The sequence below is a fragment of the Rhyacophila brunnea genome, unplaced genomic scaffold (genome assembly GCF_057557595.1).
Source record: "Rhyacophila brunnea isolate RB1 unplaced genomic scaffold, BYU_Rbru_1.0 scaffold_20, whole genome shotgun sequence".
NCBI lineage: Eukaryota > Metazoa > Arthropoda > Insecta > Trichoptera > Rhyacophilidae > Rhyacophila > Rhyacophila brunnea.
In genome coordinates, this window is record NW_028232860.1 from 28,813,445 (window position 1) to 28,830,256 (window position 16,812).

Here is a 16,812-nt window from a genome sequence, read left to right on the forward strand (position 1 = left end):
GATGAAACTTTCAAAATGAAAAATGCTTTTATTTTTATTTCCACTTTAGACTTAATATGTCACGGTTTTTTTGCCAAACGGCCCATATATATTTGTTATTGTAATTGTGAGTGATTGACAAAAGTAGACTCTGTTTGATTTTATTTATCGTAAATATTTTACTATATAATGTTACTTAACATTAATTTTACTAATGGTTTTATAAATGCGTTTAAAAATAATAAATCAAAAAAAATATTAACACCACTGCACATGGATGTACTGAAATATGACTATGTCCTAAATATTAGATCGAGAGGTTTAAAAGAATACTATTTTATGTAATAAAAATACTTTATGCAGTCATCAAATGTTAAAAATAAATATAAAGGATAATAAGGCTTCAAAATTATATAAATAGATTATCTACAACGTTTAAGGAATGTCCAGGCTTATGCTCTGAAAATACCATTAATAAACCTCCATTTTGACCTAGGTGGCGCACGTGGGCCGTTAATCTAAAAACTCTCAATCGGTAATGCAGTTTACTGCATTGTTATTTACATTGCCAGAGCCAGTCACGCTTTGACAGTTTATTATAAAACATGAATTATTTGTGTATTACCTATTCTAGTATCTTATACAAACTTAAATTAGTAGCTAGTTGAGTAGAATAACTACAAATAATGTATTAGAATTGTTTTTAAAAAGATGGTATTACATACTATAGGTACTGTAACAAACAATGTATATTTTATACACAGAGATTAATCGAGTCGCTAACGCACTGTTTTTGAATTTAGCCGTGGGCGGTAAAGTTTAAGTACCTACGTATCTAATTATTAGCACACACATTAATTTGAAAGACGCACAGCGATCGTCAGCAAATGCGGGCAAAAAAACAAACAATTGGCTCTAACGAGGAAGGCGAATACATAAGAACAGTTAGTTTACCCAACATCCGGTTCGCGGCTACAAAATTAAAACGGAAGATCGTCATTACTCACGTGAAAGCTTCTCAAACTAACTTCAGAATTTAACTACGTGATTTCCTGCTACAGATTTTGAAGTTATACTTCTTTAGGCGCGTTTGGAAAATCAGATCAGAGTGTATTTTTGGCGTGTGACATGTAACACATAATTTATTTTTTCACACAAAAAAACACACTCGATTGGATTCGAACCAACGATTGTTCGGTTATCAGCCGAACGCACAACCATTACGCCACAGAATGATACTGCGATCGTGACGATTATAGTTTAGAATTTTTCCGTTGCTAGGCAGCGAATTTATTATTGTCGGCCATTTGCAATTCCTTACGTAAACAAACTATTAAACTTATAATTAACTATTTCTTTTATTCAACGAATAATTCACAAGATTTAAGAATATATCATTCTGATTATTGAACATATATTATTTTGAAAAAAAAAACACTTTCTGATATAGTACGAGGGTGGGTCAATAAGTCCTTAGAAAAGCCGACAGGTGGCGCGACTAGTACTGTAAGCGGTTTGTTTTCATGCAGCGGCACTACCGATTCAGTATGCTGCGAAGTTTCAATCAGATTGGTCGGGTTGTTGTGTGTTTCTCGTACATTTAAAAAAAAAAATTGCTTGTGGAAAATGGAAAAATGGAAAATGGAGAAAATTGAGTTTAGAGCTGTTATTAAACATTTTAATATAAAAGGGTTAACAGCAAACGAAATAAAAAATGAGTTGGATTTAGTTCACGGCATATCTGCTCCTTCACTTGCAACTATTTATAACTGGTTAAATGAATTTAAACGTGGTCGTACATCAACAAAGGATGAACCACGCTCAGGACGTCCTGTAGAGGTGACTACACCAGAAATGATCAATAAAATCCACGATATGGTGTTAAGTGACCGAAGATTAAAGTTGAGTGAGATAATTGAGGTTACAGGGATCTCAAAAGGTAGCGTCATTTCTATTTTACATGACAAATTGGGCATGAAAAATATTTCTGCAAGATGGGTGCCGCGTTTGCTCACAGTCGACAATAAACGCAATAGGGTGGTGGCCTCTAAAGCCCTGTTGTCGCTCATGCAACGCAATCCGGATGAATTTTTTCGACGCTTTGTGACTGTAGATGAAACATGGATACACCACTATAATACTCCCGAGACGAAAGAACAGTCAAAGCAGTGGATTGCGAAGGCAAACCATGTCCAAAGAAGGCGAAAACCGTAAAATCAGCTGGTAAGGTTATGGCTACTGTATTTTGGGATGCACGTGAAATTATTTTCGTTGACTATTTGGAAAAAGGAAAAACAATAACAGGGGATTATTATGCATCTTTATTGGACCAGCTAAAAAACAAAATTGAAGAAAAACAGCCTCATTTAAACAGGAAAAAAATCCTCTTTCATCAGGACAATGCCCGTGTTCACACATGTTTACGATCAATGGCTAAAATTGAAGAATTGAAGTTCGAATTGGTCGACCACCCACCGTATTCGCCAGATTTAGCCCCCAGTGACTTTTTCCTTTTCCCAAACTTAAAAAAATGGCTAAGTGGACAACGTTTTTTTTCAAATGAAGAAGTCATCGATCGGACAAATGCTTATTTTGAGGACCTTCCGAAAACTTATTTTTCTGACGGTTTAAAAAAAATTGAGAAACGTCTAACCAAGTGTATTGAGCTCCAAGGAGATTATGTTGAGAAATAAAAAAAAAATACAAAAATAAAAACTGTTTTAATGCTTTTTTCTAAGGAATTATTGACCCACCCTCGTATATAATAACCAATAGAAAAAATCTTTTTTTGAAAAAAGTAAGTCACCCCGACGGGGAATCGAACCCTGTATCTCCCGAGTATGCGCCTCATCCAAGTGCAAGTAGCTACATCTATAAAAATATTGGAGAAATTCCACGACGTCGGTTAGTAATCAAAAGTAATAGTAATATATACCTACTTTGATTTAAGAAACAAAAATCGATTGCCAAAGTAGCTGATTTGGAAGGAACGCTGATGGGTAGGTATAGTAATTGACCAATAGTTAAAATTTGTTCGCTATTAGTATGTCACGCCGTAGCATAATGGTAATGCGACGGATGAGGCGCATACTCGGGAGATACAGGGTTCGATTCCCCGTCGGGGTGACTTACTTTTTTCAAAAAAAGATTTTTTCTATTGGTTATTATATACTATATCAGAAAGTGTTTTTTTTTTCAAAATAATATGTGTTAAACTATTAAACGTTATAGTGGCAGTTGTTAATTTAAAAATAAAAACAACGCTAAATAATTTTATAATTTAGTAATTTATAAGTGAAAGTGTATATAAATAAACCAACGGCGCTCCAATAAGCGGTTCTTTTTCTTGAGTGTGTAATTTAACAAGATAATTAAGAACTAACCAATTACCCTAATCGCTTTTATATCTAAAATATGGATTGTTTTTACAATTATTATTTTCATCAGGTGGGGTCGATCCACTGCTGAATGAAGGCCTCCCCTAGCTCCTTCAATTCTTCTCGATCCCTAGTTCTTTGCTGCCGCGTACATCTACCGAACTTTATGATTTCGTTTATCCAGCAGGTTTTAGAGCGTCACTGTGGTCATTTAGTGCCTTTTGAGTACCAACAGTATGACGGCATTTGTTCAGTGGTTGTCTACTCAACGAGCAATATGTCTATCCCATTGTCATTCACCTCTATAACATCATGTTATAGTATATATCATATACTTTCTTTCATTCTGTGGTCTTTACGCATTCTACCATGTTGTGCTACTCGCAATTTTTGGATTTATTTTACATTAGCAGTTCATATTTCACACGCCTACGTGAGCACTGGTAGCACACATTGGTTGAACACTTTACATTTAAGGCTATACCTCAGTTGAGGCGCGGTCTAAAAAGATCGTGGCTAGGCGATGCGCGGATTGCGGGTCGCGGGTGCAAATGACGCATGCCAAACGAAATATAATTTGTCATATAAATCCAAAATGCATCCATTTAATGTTCTATTTATTGTTCTATTAGTAACAATAATAATATATTCATACACATGTTATCTTTTTAAAGTAAATGGGTAACGAAACAAATTGACGTGTTCCTAGCTCGACGTTCTCTCTCCGAATGGCAGCGAGTGCAAAATTTCGTCGCGCCTATGGTTGAAAATTATTTGCCGTTTCACTGATGTATCTTATCACCTTAAGACACTCAAATGTTTTTACTATTAGGTAACAAAAAAATGTTAAAATTATATATTTTAGAGGTAAACAGGTCCGTTCAGTGCTCACTGTATGAGAGCATTTTTCCAGCGGTTGTCCACTTGCCGAACGACGTATCCAGAACATTACCATTTCACCTGCTTAGCGACTTCTATCACATCGCATACCCTCGTCTGCTTCCTTATCCGTTGGTTTTTTTTTGTGGTCTTTACACGATATGCCTAACATGCAGATTTCCATGCCACGTATAAAGACCTGTATCCATAACATCAATGATCATAAGTTTACTTTGTCTAGCTATCCGTTCTACCGCTAAATATGAATAGAGTAAATGTTTAACAACTGGACCAAATAAAAACGTAACTTTATATAATATTGGAATGCATAATTTTTTGCCTGTTAGGGTTTGTTTTATATTTTGTAAGTATTTAATTCGATAAGTGTTAAGAATTTTTTTAGTACCTAACTACTGCCAACTATAATAGATCTATCAGTATAAGTTCCTCTGAGTAAGGGCGCCAAATGCTAACATTTGACATATCATTAATTAATACATTTTATACTGTAATGAGCTTAGTTCTTAATTCAAACACCTGACTATTTATGATGGTACCTATAAATCTATAGTTCAAAATATTTGATTGTTACTCACGGACTTAGTTCACCACAATAATATATTAATATACAATATACGGCGTATATCTTTTGAAATAAAGCTTTATTCTCAATTATTATTGATAAAGGAACAGTTTACAAATTAAAATATTTTATGAATAATTTTGAATTTTGAGTAGATATTGATTAGAAAAGATAGGGTATTAAAATGACAAAAATATCTTTCATATAAAGTTTACTAATTAATCAGGCTTAGACTCCTATTATACCAAAAATTCTTAACACCGATTGTGATTGTATAGTTTTACATACGTTAAATTTAAATGTATTCCCTACGCTATTATTTACAATGTCGCTCAACAGACCGTTGTAAAAAATATTACAAAAATAGAAAAATCCAATTGAAGAAAGTTTGTAAAGCGCTTTGGTTGAAGAATTAGTTTATTTACGCGAACGATAGTAAGTTAATTCACAACGTTTGAGGCCGACATACAAACAGGCCCACGCAATTTAAATCCAAAAATAGATTCCGTGGATCTTAATTGATGGTTTCGACTGCACCGGGATTGATTTATCAGTACTTCTGATTATTATGTTATATATGCAAACATGCCGGGCGTTTCAAATATTGCTGGGTAACTGACAGTAATATTGGCCATCTACAAAAATTATCGACCTCTTGCAGATACAATTATTTATTTCGGTAAATTTTAAACCAATATTGCCAAATTATGTTCGCTAAGCCAGTGAGAGGAAACACAAATTTTATTTTCTCCGATATACCTACACACATCTTTTACTCATAGCTTGACAAAAATGTCTAAATATTACTCTTTCTGACAATTAAATCATAACTATATTATAGTAAATATATTATACTTAATTATGTTTGAATATATGTACTTATTTAAATTGTCTATTGTAAAAAAAATATGTATGCAAAGTAATTTAAAATGATTTATGAATATGCCTACAAATGCGTCGATACTAAGCAAAGGGTCTTCCCCACTTTAAAATGCACAACATTCACTTTTTTAATGTTCAAATTAGACCCAATAATTTTATTACTTTTAATTTAAACAATGGTTAAAGTAGCCCAGTATAATCTATTAATATAATATTATAAAATAAACTAACTTAAAAACGCCTCAAAAGTGTGTCATTATTTTTATGCGTATATCTTAATGTGTAAGTGACGGAGAGAAACCATTTTGTTTTTTGAGTACGCAAAACATATAATTGTATGCATTTAAAATATAGATATATAACGATGATAGTCAATAATGTAATTGCAAATTTACATTTAACGAATATTATATAATAAACTTTATGATTTTCTGAAATCCTTTTTCTGTGGAAAATCTCAATAATTTATTGTGAATAACAGCACTTTTTTAACAGATTATTTTTTCGACTGCACATAGAAGTATTAATAATAAATGAACTGTTGAATCGATAATTTAAGTTCTTCACAAATCATGACTGATGTTGTAAATAATTTATCTAACTGGTCAATAATTGTATCTTTTACCCTATATTTGTATCGAGTATTTTTTTGATGAACGAATCAAAATTTCTTCGAAGTATGCATGCACTAAAGATATACGTAATGTTTAGGTCAATTGACGTTGACCTTTATAATATATACGGCATACCTTAATGCATATTATATATACTTATGTATATTTTGTTTATATTATACGTAGTGTCATTCAACTGGCGCGTACTGATTCACGTGAATCGGTTATTAAAACATGCACCAGCAAACAATTTTGCTGAACTTTTAAGACATAGTAAAATGGGAGACGATAGCTGCTAATTTCGCATCGGTTTTACGTGTTTCCATATTTAAGAATGCATTTGAGGTTTCGCTTTAAGACACTAACTTGTGACCATCCGTTGATCGGTTCATTGGTCATAAGACGGTATGCAGCCTATGAGATTTGGTATCGCAATTGTAGAATAACAGTTATTATATATACAGTTCGGTGCGGACCAGATAATCTGAAGAGATTACAGGTTCTGACAGCCTCCAGGGAAGGCGACCAAGTGACTGAGCTTACTGGGGGCAATCTTCACTCTTCCCTGAAGGAAATGGGTGGTGGACAGTCTAATGCTAGCAAAACATCACCACACGTCACGAGAGCGTACGTACTATGACAATCAGAACGTTCAATAATAAAAACTGACAACCTACAAACACATTATGTCAATAATTACCTGTCATTTGTAGACTTCTTCCAAACCACTAAAATCCTAGATACCTGAAAGTATGTGACTCAAAAATCAAGTGGCCAAAATATAGTTTTGATACATTTTGGCAGATCGGCACTTACATTATTCATTTTTGGCTACCGAGCATATATGTGATAAAATTGTATACACCAACAAGATTGCACCGTCGTGACACAAGCTTACCATGAGCTCACGTAACGTCATCGTAATGTGTTTCTAGCATCAGTCGCTCAGAAAACTGCATTTCATGGTGATCACGATCTTCAGCCATGAGTAAATGACCCAGAAAAGAAATTTCGCAGATGACAGTGGAGCATCTCCATAAGCAACAAATCAAAAATCACAATTTCGACACTCCTAATGGCTCGATCACATTGAGCTACTTTACAAGCTACAAGCCATCGAATTTAGAATCCGATTGTAAACTCGCCCAGTGTCATCATCGAACTAACTAACAAGCAGATTGTAAACAATCTACCGAGAAAAGTTGAAAGCCGGGCTACTTTACACACTACACGTTGGCGTGTGGGCGATCTGCGTGTGCTCAGTAGAGCGATAGTGGCGACCTCCCGGTAAAAAAAACGAACTACTCAATAGGTCCTGTCAAAATAGTAACAAAAATTACGGTGTCAACTCGCTAGCTTGTTGGCTTCTGAGCGAGTGGAAAGTTGTGTGTGTCATTATCACAATCGCACTAGCTGACTCGCCCGCTTTTAAACTCGCTGACAAGCAGCTTGTAAAGTAGCTCAATGTCATCGACGCATTAGGATGAAAATATACAATGAAAGTATGTCATAATGTGAGTTCAAATCCTACCCGCATTTATTTTAATGTTTCTGAGGTTTTTCAAAATTATGTATACTACTAATATTCAGTATTGAATAATAATTTTAATTAGGTATATACTAATGAAATAAAATGATTTTTAAAAAATCAAAAAAAAAATATGTACTCCACCGTGACATTGATCTTCACTGCCGTGACCAGGAGTCGAACCTGGGTTACCACGGCCACAACGTGGGGTCCTAACCACTAGACGATCACGGCTACTGGAGTTGTAGTTACCGCTGATAAAATAAACTGTTTTGACTAGTGGTATTCAATGCCACACAGAGCGTGAAAGGCAACAAACAGCGAGATTGTTCTGCAAACGTAAAAAAAAAAACACCGATTAAAATAATTATTATTATACTATAAAAAGTGGCTGACCACCACAAGTCAAGCGTTTATTACAGATGCGAGATTATACTATAATCGTAAGTATTTATATTGTAAATAATTACTTAGAAAGTATTTAGGTGTTTATTGGGTAATTAATTATACAGCCTGCATTCCATAACGCAAGTAAGCTATTATTCATTTTACCACGTTTTTCTTAGCTCGTATTCTTATTTGTCCAGTGGTTGTTTATCCAGTACAAATCTTGTAATCGATTTTTAACTAACTTGCCGACCAGCTAGACATTTGAAACTTTTAGAATATATCAAAACACGATGCCAATGCATTCTTTTAATACTTTTAGCCATCTTTAAGTAGAATTGAATTCATTTTCAGTTAATTCTGTTTTGTATGAAAAGTTATTTCGGAAGAAATCCGTAATCCAATCCACTGTTATTGGTTGCTAAGGAGGTGGTCCTAGTAACTAAATTATTAATATATACGTGCATTACTATGGAAATTAAAATGACATTTCAGTATTCTATATGTATTTGTTTTTTTGTAAAATAGCAAAAAAATGATTTGTTGACAATTGTCTTATTTGTCCTAAATTATTAATACATAGAATTGTCAAGTGTATATGATTCAACAGAAAATTTAAAAACGTGGTATATAAAAAGTTTTTTTGTCATGTAATTTTTCATTATTTATTTAACTCAGTTAAAAATACAATACAGTGCTATTGTAGAATTACCTAAAGGAGGCATTCAGAGATAGAATACGCAAGATACAATTTAATACATTTGACTCAATATAACTTATAATAATTATTTACATTTTAAATTGTTTTATTAAAAAAGTTATGGGCAAGTAAGGGGTCGATCTTCTGCTGGATGAAGGCTTTCCCAAGCTCCCTCCACTCTTCTCGAACCTTAGTTGTTCGCTGTCACGTAAATCCATCGAAGTTTATGAGTTAGTCCATTGAGCGGTTTTTAGGGCGTTCCTGTGGACGTTTAGTGCCCCTCGGGTAACACTGTTCGACGGCATTTGTCGAGCGGTTGTCCACTTGACATGTCCAGCCTACTATAAGTTTTAAAAGTTGTCTCGGATGCATTCGCTAGATTTTTAAATAGTAATATGCATACATATTTCTTTTAAATATAAACACATCGATACAGGCCTACGACCAGTACCCATGAGCACTTCGTCTTACAGATGATGAGGATAAAAAACAGTTTGGACATGATGCCTCAAATTATAACTAAATATGTTATATTTAGTAACTGCTCATAATATTCTGAAGCAAATTAAGTGATCCTGATTATCAAGTAATAATATGGAATAAATACTACATAGTGTGATTTAGTACTTAATGCAATTTGCGATAAACAGCGTTTTGCTTTTATACTATTCTACCTTTAAACATATTTCATTAGTAAGTATATAAAAAATTGTTTCAAACATAAGTTATGGGAAATAATGTTTTATACAAAATTGAAGACAGCATTTACTCGTACCTACTGGTGAAGAGATATCTTGAAAACAACGGTTTCGTATGCCATTTTTCAATATGGCGGTGTTAGCAGATTTACGCCTAGGTCGAAAATTTGAACTTTTATTTGAACCCTAAGCTAGATAATATCGTATCCGGAAATTTGTACGTACGGGACACTTATTCGTGCGCCGCAGTACGTGAAACATGAGTTCGTGTAACATTTAATCAAATGACGAGTTCATCGTTGAATATTTCACCGTGGAGTATATTTGTACGTATGCTACAGCATGTGGCAAATTTTATGAGATGTCTTTACTAGGTTAGGTTACGGTTAATCTAATTGGAACAGTACTATTTGCAAACTATCGCCGCATTTTGTAAGATACGTACAAATGTATTCCACGGTGAAATATTCAACGAAGAACTCGTCATTTGATAAAATGTTATACGAACTCATGTTTCACGTACTACGGCGCACGAATAAATGTCTCACGATGAACTGCATACGTACAACTTACATGTAACCAGATAATATAATCAGAACCCAACGTTCTAAAGGCTACAACTACCGTACTAGTGGACTAAAGGCAATGAAAACCATAAAGCATCACACCTCTTGATTTAACGAGCAATGGTTACTCTCGGTTCAACTAGTTTGTCACGTTTTGGTACCATTATAAGGCTATAAAATTGTTTTTCATTCCGTGGCGGATGCACGTCTGAATAATTAATAATGAAATTATTGCCTTTGAATCATTTTCAACGCATCACGGGGAGTGAGTCTCGTGGCGGAAAATTTTGCATGACAAAGGCTCGTTTATCAAGGAAATCTAGTTTGACGTTTCGTTTTGGAAAATACCTAGGTATAGCCATGAATTGTGAATATCAGGCGACGGACTAGTGCATGAAATAAAAAAATCGATAACACAGCGCTCGAAAGAGATGAACGATGTATAGTTATTTAAATAAAAATACATATTGAACATACACAATTTTGAAAACACTTAGCACTTAACCAATAGAAACTTAGCACTTAACTTAACCGATAGAAACACTTAACCAATAGAAAAAATCTTTATGAAAAAAGTAAGACACCCGTAAGAATCGAACTTGCATCTCTCGGATTTCGCGCCCATGCACATAGACCACTATGCTAAAGGCGTCATACTAAATTACGACAAATTTTAACTTAAATAGCTCTTAATACTCTCTGAAGTACTTTCCAAATTGAGCTACTATTGGCGATCGGCTTTTGTATTTTAAATCAAAGTAGGTTTTACTTTAATTATTAACCGAGGTCACGGATCACTCCAAGATTTTTTGTTGTAACTTACTTGAACTTGCTATAATATATTTTCTCAGAAGTGTTTTCAAAATTATTTAAGTATATAAAATAATTAGAATGTTACATTCTTATATATTGTGAATTATTCGTTGAATAAAAAAAATAGTTAATTAAAGGTACACATACTCATTAATAAATCTTCTGTTTTTCTATAGGTATTCTTTATTGAGGGTACAGTTTTCATTTTATAATGTTGCCTACAAATAAGGGAATTGTATATTATATTAATAGATAAGTACTGCTATGATAAAAGAAACGTTTAAAAGCGTATTTAGTGTCACAGTATCTACGAGTATATGATAGGAATTTAATATTCTATTGCAGTGATTCCCAACCGTTGTCATGTCGTGATCCCTTTTAGTGATCTAGTAATCTGTGTTCCTCCGCAACATTAGCGGCTCTCGTGGTGCAGTGCATAATGCGCTGGCCTTCCATCCGGGAGCTCGGGGTTTGACTCGGTGAGGATAAATAATATTTCAATCCTGTGAGTTTTGCCACTGTAAGTGGGCTTCATGGCCTGGTGTGGTGTTTAACAAAGAAACAAATAAAAAAAATAAACATTAGCATAAAATACATATTCAATAGAGTGAAAAAACACATTAAATAAAACTAGATAATCATTTTTTTTATGAATCATCATTTCCTCTGTGTTTGTTTGTGAATTTATTATTAGTAATCAACGCATTTCCTTTCATGTGACAATGTCAACGGATCTACAATCCACTGTGGATCTTGGCCATCTCAAGAGGTTTCGTAACCACTTTTTTTACGAGAAAGTGTTGTAGCCACTTAACTACTTAGCCTACTTAACCTATGCTCTGGGTAGAAACACACATCGATCTACGAGGACCGCGATTCAGCATTGGATTAATCCAATAAGTTAATGGCCCCACTAACCCACAGCCGGTTTTAATTGACACAGGACCTTACATTTGGTAGGCTTGAAGCACTAGCATTTTTTTTATACAGGAGCAGTTACCTGGAGTCATTGAGGTCACCCCGCAGCCAAATGTACTTATAACGTAGTTTTAAAAGCCTTGAATTAATAATGCCCATGGAATAAATGAAGAGATCTTCACGTTCGAAGTATGATGCCTCAAATTTTCTAAATGCAACAAAATTGGTCTTCATGGAGACCAGATTAGAAAACTCAATGATATTTCTCACCACATGGGCACATTGCACTGGTGACAAGATCAAGCTTATCATACCTGATACAGACATTTTTGAAAAATTCAAGAGAATAGATTCAAGAGCCATACGGTCAAAACCGAATACAGTACACTTTCAGTAATCCACCGCTCGATTATCCGACAACTACTATAATCCGCCGTTTATTTTTCCTAGTTGAAAGCAAAAAATCAAGCTCTATAATTCACCGGTATTCGATTGTCAAATTCAGTAGTCCGCTGCGTACAAGTATACAACACAGATGAGACTGGTTTATTTTGGAAACTTCTCCTTGGTAAAACGTACGTTCATCTCGAACCGCATCACAATAACATGTGCTCCAATGCAACCGGGACACACAAACTGAAGCTTTTGGTCATAGGGAAAGCCAGGAATCCTAAACTAAGAATATCTGCCTCACTGAACAACTGGTTGTGTCAAGTGATTTACTGTTTACTATTTATTTAATAAACTTAGTTTATACTTAAATAATATGTATAATTTAGTAAATACTTTGATTTTGATTATAAATAAAATCGTAATTTGCTAGTACAAATTTCTCTAAAAGACTTTTTACGAAATACCTACCTATTTTATTTTTACCATATTTTGTGTGTATGTACTATAATTCGCCGCTTTCACTAATTGCACACTTGTCTGGTTTTTGGGGTGGCGGATTACTGAGAGAGTACTGTAATGTGAAAGGAGCCGGAGTCATAGCGGTTATCACCATTGATCCAGGCTGATGATGGCATCTGTTCAACCAAATTGCTTCGGATGTTGATATATTCCATCTACGTGAGAATGAGTACAGGTTGGACGTTATTTTATAAATTCTTAAAATAGGGTCTGCTTAACTCATCCGGTGTACTTCCTTGTACCTATATACTTGATATTTTTTTGTATTTACACATTTATACTGTAGAATAATTGTTGTTTTTATTTAATAAAACGCAATTTTTTTTATAGTACTTATTCCACTTTAATTTATATATTAGGACCGGTTTCGTCCGCCTCAGTGGGACATTTTCAACTGTCCAATGTGGAATAGAGTGGAATAAGTATCTACTATAAAAAAAATTGCGTTTTATTAAATAAAAACAACAATACAATGCAGTTCCACCATGAATTGACAGTTAACAAAATAAATAGGAAAAAAAAACTGTAGAATAACTTAATATTGCATACTTACAGTATTACATAATACTGTTTTAATAATATTTCTTTGTTTCTAAATGTCATGTTGTGAACGTCTTAAACTTATAATTTGTAATGTCCACAATATGTAAAATAAATTTAAATTGAAATTGAAATCTAGTGGTGTTACTAGAAACAATAAAAGAATACTAAGTAAATTTCTATGTATTCCGGAAGCTCAACTTTCGCCGATGTAAGCGTAGATGGGCGGGAAGCCTCACAGTGACGGTGGGCGGTGACGCAATACCGTGTCCGCCGACGAACGCCGCACTGAACCCGATATAAGTTACATATTGTTAAGCATACCTACACAAAAGTAAATATTTAAACTTTGATATGTCGCCCACTACTGTGATAACTGATAATATCACTTATCGTATAGCAAAAATATATCGCAATACAACGATTATTATAATAATTTGTCCAATATTTAAATATTATACTAGGTTAGGCAGTACCTACGCGTAGTTAAAATAATTACAAGATAAAAAAAACTTTATATATACAACGTTTTAAAATTTTCTGTTGAATCATATAAACTTGACTTGACTAGCTTAAACGATCAAAAAAATTTGTCATTTCATATTGATTTCCATAGAAACGCACGTATATATTAATAATTTAGTTGCTAGGACCCCAGACCCCAAAACGGTGTCGAAATAACTTTTCATACAAAACATAATTAACTGAAAATGAATTCAATTCTACTTAAAGATGGCTAAAAGTATTTTTAAAAAATGCATTGGCATCGTGTTCTGATATATTCTAAAAGTTTCAAATGTCTAGCTAGTCGGGAAGTCAGTTAAAAATCGATTGCAAGGTTTGTACCGGACAAAGAACCACCGGACAAATAAGAATACGGGCTAAGAAAAACGTTGTAATAAAAAATACACTACTTACACAAAAATACTCAATTTGGTGTATTGATTTGTGGTTGCGCCAAATTGTGGTGGCCGTAAACCTTACTTCCCACCGCCAAGACCAAGTGACCAGCAGTCACGGTACATGATAGACCGTGAGGCAAATAACATGGAATTAGCTCAAGTGATATGCAGCAAGCGGACGTGGCAAGTTGTTGTACTTTACTGTCGCTTCCTACCTATAACGTGACTCAAAAGTTAACTCAAAACATATCTGTTCGACCTTCGTAGCACTAAGTATGTTACGGTTTGAGTGACCGCAGCATCCATCAATCACACAACATATCGTCGAAATCGACCTTTTAATGCAGAATGATTTTTTGTATCTAAATGGACCAGAACCATCCTTTTCTTTAAATTGCTTTGGAATGAAAACAGCATTCGCATAACTGTAAAAACAACAATTTAAATACCTTCATGTATTTAAATATAGGATAATCAAATTTGTTTTTCATCTCCTGAACATTTGATATTTGGTCTTTTCGACAAACCAATCCTAAAGCGACGATATATCACACGTCACATATTATCCATAAACAGTGTACAGTCAAGTGCCGCGCACCGGTTAACCCGACAAACAATACCGCGCAAGTGATAGTGCAACCAGACCACGGAGCCATCATAAATCATCATAAAGGTCAGTCAGTGTATGGCATTATGTTAAATCGTCCCCACCCCTAGATCCGGAATCCACATCATCCTTAAAATTACAGTCCACTTTTGCGAAAAGCGTCACCAATTTGTGTTATTACTGAGGATGGATAGACTTCACGAATGCTGTTGGCAATTTAAAATATGCTCTTGCTAATTGGCCTTAATCTAATGGATTCAAGTCCCACCCGATTTTTTTATATTTAGGTATATTTCTGAGATGTTTCTTAATAATTTAGAAACAAAAAACCTTCTCGCATCTGATCTATATCATACCTCATTTTTTTATTTTTTGTGGACTGGCTACTTCCTGCATAACTATGTCCCATTATGTATGTTTATAAAGAATGCTACATTGTTAAATCTTGTAAAAAAATATTTATTATGAATAACTCGGGTATTAGAAAATTGTTGACCCTTATAATACAAATCGTTTTATTTTTATGACAAAATAAACTATAGTGTTTTCCAAATTTTACATAATATTACTCCATCGAATTGAATGATGATGGCGGCTCACGTGGTGCAGTGCGTAAAGCGCTGGCCTTCCGCCCGAGAGTTCTGAGTTAGATTTCCGATGAGGACACAATAATTATGTATGTGTTTTTATCAAAGCCTGGGTGTTTGTGATTATTCAAAATTACTAACAATCACCTTTTACGAAAAAGCAAGGACATGGTTATTAATATTTCAAAAAAAATTTCATGGCGATGCAGTGGCGTCTTTTTTCTTATTAGAGATAATATTTTGTAAAATCTACGATTTAAGGATGGGTTAATACAATAGCCTAATACAGCTTTCTGTTTTTTAAACCATTATAATGGAGATATACCACGTAAAAACGTAAGTACAAATCTAATGGATTAAAGTTTTGTACTATACTACCGCATATGACTCTATTGATAGAGAAGCTCTCTGGAATATATTGAAAGAATTTGAAATACCGTCAAAACTTATAAATATAATAAAAGTATGCATGGACGGATCCAGAAGTAGAATTCATATGCAAGGTAGTATATCAGAATCTTTTGAGGTGACAGCAGGACTAAAACAAGGCGACTCCTTATCACCCATGCTGTTCAACTTAGCTTTAGAGAAAGCCGTTAGAGAAGCTCTGAAAGCAGAAGGTGGAGTTACCCTGAATGGGTCCCATAAAATATTGGGCTACGCAGATGATTTGGTGGTGCTCGGAGAATCTGAAGAAGAAGTCAGAGATATTTTCACTCCTCTGGAGGACACAGCGAAAAGGTTGAACCTACGAGTAAATGTGGGAAAGACCAAGTATTTGAAAATGACAAGAGGCATTGAACCCTCTGGAAACATTGGAATAAGAAACTCCTCGTTCGAGAGAACCTCTCTCTTCAAGTACTTGGGCTCCAACATTACCTCTAAAAATGAAATGTCCCTAGAGCTCTCTGACCGACTGAGAAGTGGAAATGCAGCGTACTTCGCGCTGAGTCGTCTGTTCAGGTCCAAAATGCTGTCCATCAAAACGAAATTCCGGGTGTATAACGTGGTCATCAAGCCAATCGTCATGTATGGATGTGAAACGTGGGGTTTAACAGAAAAACAAGAAAAGGCGCTCCAAGTGTTTGAAAACCGAATCCTCCGGAGAATACTTGGACCCGTCAATGAGAACCACCGGTGGCGCATCCGCACAAACGCTGAGCTCTTCGACCGATTCCAACCTAGAATCACTAATATTCTGAGGTCAAGAAGGCTCAGATGGGTGGGCCACGTTGTACGATCTGAAAGATCTAGAACTCTCTATAGGATTTACAAAGGCACACCAGCTGGCACTCGACCTCTTGGCCGCCCTCGACGGAGATGGGCGGACAACATTCAAA

At 34.6% G+C, this 16,812-nt stretch overlaps 1 protein-coding gene and 1 non-coding gene across 3 annotated transcripts in view; both read right to left on the bottom strand.

Annotated features, from left to right (window-relative positions):
• Calx (sodium/calcium exchanger 3) overlaps positions 1–16,812 on the bottom strand; it is a 492,034-nt gene that overhangs the window by 372,607 nt on the left and 102,615 nt on the right. The window lies entirely within an intron of this gene.
• Positions 8,005–8,076, bottom strand: TRNAH-GUG (transfer RNA histidin (anticodon GUG)). The gene has a single exon. It is a non-coding gene; the product is annotated as a tRNA-His (tRNA).